The following is a 4478-nucleotide window of genomic DNA, read 5'->3' as shown; positions in this document are numbered from 1 at the left end:
GTGCAAAGATATATGGAAATACAGAAATACATTGTAAAAGGCAAAAACAGAGTACAGTCCTGACAAGCTTAAAAGTCAGTATTTGGTGTGATCCAAAGCCTGAACTCTCTTAAGCAAGCTTTCTTGTAGTTCCTTTAAATAGTCCTCAGGCTTCTCGGAGGAAATTCTAAACCTCATCTTTGGATGGGGGCTTTTGTTCCATTCAAGATGTTTTAGTAATGTTTAGGTTCGAGTTCTGGAGACGTTTCATTGTCCCCGATTTTCAGTCCTTCCCTCCATGACGAAGTTTCAGTGAACAGTAGAAGAATCGATTGATGGGACAAATCTCAGTGCCCGTTCCAGGTCTTTGCTGTATTTTTGTTCATTTTTTCTTAAGTACATCACTGTTCATCTACTATAAATATTTTTAGCTCTGTTTTTTCTTTTGTTCTCTTCGGTTCCCCTCAGTTCTTTTTAGGACAGGCTGAGCACCATCTTAAAAGTTTTGGCTACTTTGTCTGTGGAAAAATGCTTTTTTTTCATGTCTGTCAAACTGTTCAGTCGTTATTTATCTATATATTTTTTTTGCAGCTGAAGAAATGGAAACAAATTATGTGTCTTTGTGAAAGCCTTCTACGTAATAACAAAGTGCCTAAAATTATAATTTGAAATGGGTTTTTTTTTTTTCGGAAAATGGTCGAGTACGGGGGAAAACCTTCAGAAAGCCAGGAGAACTATTGCTCAACACCACTTTAAAAGATTACAGGAAAGTCTAGCTGCTGCAAAGCAAATGTGCAGTGGCCACAGTCTGGTCCATAGTACTGTACAAAAAATAAGGAAAACAATATAAGGGTTTGCATTAGTCACAGGAGGCAGAAATGAATAGAGGGACATTAAAACTAGGTAGTTCTCTCTGGTCAGGGTGATGGAATGAAAGGCACCAGGTGAAAACCACTCTGTGACTTATATTCAGAATAGCTCTGTTGGCAGGAGTTTACTTTGGGATACATTTCACATTAAATCTTATGAGTATTTTTGATTTATCAGTCTCTGAGCAGAGATGTTTATTTTTAGGGAGGTACAGTTGAAGGTCAACTATGAAACTAAGTTGTGAGCTGTTTGAAGTACATTACAAGTACTCAGCTTTGGCTTTCTTTTTTCTATCCACCTATAAAAATCTAGTGTAGTGTAGTGACTGTAGTGGGAACTGTAGTAACAAAGACAAAACAAAAAACTGCAGCATGGTCCTGCTTTGTGAGGATCCCATTATACATTTGTACACTTTTAAGCACAGTGAAGAAGAGAGAAATGACTGAAAGTTGCATTGCTTTTGAAATCTGGTTAAACATATGGTTGAATACAATGACCACTGGGGCAACATTAAACATATGTCTGTTGCATAAAAAGAAGCTGTAAAATCCCCACTTTTCCTTTGTTGTTGTTCCATGGGGCAGGCCTCTTTTTCTTAATGATATTGTTATAAGAATGGCTTGTCATGATTTTCTACGATGCCTATTTGGATGCCTCAAAACAGAATCTGTAACAGTGCACAACGGCAGCTATGCCTAGTTTCCACAATCAGGGGTTTTTATGCAAATCAATCAGAAGTATCCCCTAATGAATGACCTGTATTGATGGCCAGCCTTTTTTTTGTTGTTGTTTTTGTCTCAACCTCGGCCCCGGTCATTATAAGAGTCCCAGCTTTTAATTGAATACCAGTTTTCATGCCTTTTGCCACATGATTTCAATACTACTATGAGGCCAAAGGTGATTTGCAACAGACTGTAACTTTCCTCAGAGGCCTTTGGACAACAACAACTATTAGCAGATTTAAAAAGGACTAATATCTGTATATATCACATTATTTATTCTTAACAGAATATCTTACTTAGATTGAGGAACATTATTAGACTTTTGGGGCTCATTGTAGAATGCAGCTGCCTTATTCCTGGTGGAAAGATAATTAAAATGAGGATTTGGTAGCTAACCAAACTCAAAGGGCAGGGGCATGTTGTTGCTTGCATTATGTTTCTTTAATTGCTGAAAGAGAAACATCTAAACACACTGTGCGATCATGCAAATGTGAGTCTGATTAACGTCCTTATGGGAGACAGGCTGAAGTTAGGTAGTTTGGGACCTCTGAGGAAGAGTACCAACACATCACAGATGAACCCAGGATCAGCTCAACTGCCAGCCATACCAAAAAGAGGGAAGGCCACAGGTGTGTATTCTCTAATCCCATCATTAAAAACAGGTCTGGCACAGATAGGTGTCATCCACACTCACATAGTTCTCTCTGATGTGTATTAAATTTAATGACACAGTGTCTCTGTGGTGTAAGAAATGTCCTTCAGAATACGATTGGTATTAGGGTCGTCTGTGTAAATGCCACTTTTGCCCCAAGGCCTGTTAGCTTCCTTTCACTTCTTCTCTCACACATACTCATATTGGTGTGTCTGTGGATGTATTGTAAGAGCAGAGATGTAGAAGTGAAGGATGTGTCAAAGGATGCCTAAATAGTTTGAAGCATGGACAATAAAAACATAAAAGTACAAAATTCACTGAACGCTACTGTCATTGTGAAGTTTGCACATTCTCCCGGTGCATTTATGGGTTCTCTCCAGGTACTCTGGCTTCTTTTCACTGTCCATAAACATGCTGGGATAGCCTCCAGCTTTCTTGTTTCCATTTCTTCTATCCTGGAAATGTTGCAACAGAAAATCTGGTCACTTAATGCCAGAGAATCTACCCAAGAAGGATAGCGATACATAGTGCAACGTGTGTGAGTGCTGCACACCTATCAAAAACAAGGAAGATTCTCTTAAAATCTTTAAAGGTTTCGAGAAGCAACTCTTATAGGACCACTTCTTCAAACTTGACTAATCAGTTCAAGTGATAAGTGATTCCCACACAATCACAAATCCAAACGGGCCGCTACTAAAAAAACAAAAAAAACCAACTCAGCTGAACGACTGCTCAATGCAGCTTTTGTGCACACTGTCCCTTTGACTCCGTTCTGGCTCGTTATCCATGTGTAGTGTGATATCTGTTCGGGTTTGTTTCACCCACCAAGGGAGCAAGTAAACAAGATGGAGGGAGGAACTGAAAGATTGATAGCCACTGTCTAATTAAGCCATGAATTATCCTTCACTTCCACAGTTACCTAAGCAGCGATGCCTCTAAGCCTATTAAACTCCCACTGCTAAGGATGTAAGTTTGGGTGCTTATGTAGCCAATAAGTTGTTCCTATGGGATTTGGTGCCCTGCCCAGGTCAACTGCATACCTGTAGCACATTAAAGAATGGCCAAGTGCTCATTTTTGGACTGGGCATTGAAGATATTGAAGATGGACAACCTGATTCCAGAAATTTTTGGATGGTGTGTAAAATGTAAACAAGAACAAAATGCAATAGCTTGCAAATCTCTTAAACTACTAATTCAAAATGAAATGTCCATGATTTTGAAAAATAATTTAGATTTTTTTATATATTTAAGTGCAAAACAGTCTTCCACTTCTCCTCAGACCAATTTCAAATCAAATTCAGAGAAGACCAGAGCAGACAGCACATTTCTTGATCATGTCCATATATGGCTTCTTCTTTGCCTGATAGCTTTAACTTGCATTTGTGGGTGGCACGGCAAACTGTGTTCACAGACAGTGATTTGTGAAAGTGTCCCTGAGTCCACAGTGATTTCCTTGACAGAATCAGCCCTGCTTTGAATGCAGCCTGAGGGCCCGAAGATCACAAGAATCCAACAGCGATTTTTGTCTGTGTCCCTTGAGCGCAGAGATGTCTCCAGATTCTGAATCTTTTGATGATATTGTATACTGCAGATGATAGAATATTCAAATATACTTCTAAGAGACTCTGCCTCTATAAGGTGCTTATTTCACTTTTTTTTCTCCAACACACACATTCATGAAGCCATCAGTAGGAAGCATGGGGTTCAGTCTCTTGCCCAAGGTGTCTGATATTTCCTTCCGGTCAACTGAGGTTTACAGCATATCTCGCTGTTTTCAATACATCACGTGCAACTTTATTGTTGTGGTTACGTTTTAGTCCCTGCATAAAGTTCCTGAAGCTGAGGCTTTCAGTGAAAAAGTTCTGATTCGTGGACGTTACGGCTCATAACCAAGTCAGTATTTACATAGCAGTTACAGCACAATTACAAAAATAAATATATTTCTGACGTGTCAACAGAGATCAAACAGGAATTAAAGACTGAACGAATATTTGACTTACATTAATTGGGTGAACATATCAGCTTTGAACAGTTCATCTTTAGGAGAGTCATTTTTTTCAACCATATTTGCCTTTTTAATTTGTTAGTTTAATGGTCTATCTCCCTGAGTGAAATTCAAAGTGTGTGCAAACAGTTTGGCAGTATTGTCAGGGATGCAACCACCTTTCTTTTCTGCAAACTGGGAGGCTTCTTTTAATCATCTAGATGAGAATAGTTTATTTCTTTTCTAGTGTGTATTTCTGCCACAGCAATCA

The sequence above is a fragment of the Leuresthes tenuis genome, unplaced genomic scaffold (assembly GCF_036924035.1).
Source record: "Leuresthes tenuis unplaced genomic scaffold, fLeuTen1.0.hap1 SCAF_18, whole genome shotgun sequence".
In the NCBI taxonomy this organism is placed as follows: Eukaryota; Metazoa; Chordata; class Actinopteri; order Atheriniformes; family Atherinopsidae; genus Leuresthes; species Leuresthes tenuis.
The sequence above is the reverse complement of the archived record's forward strand: the minus strand, read 5'-3'. Positions refer to the sequence as shown.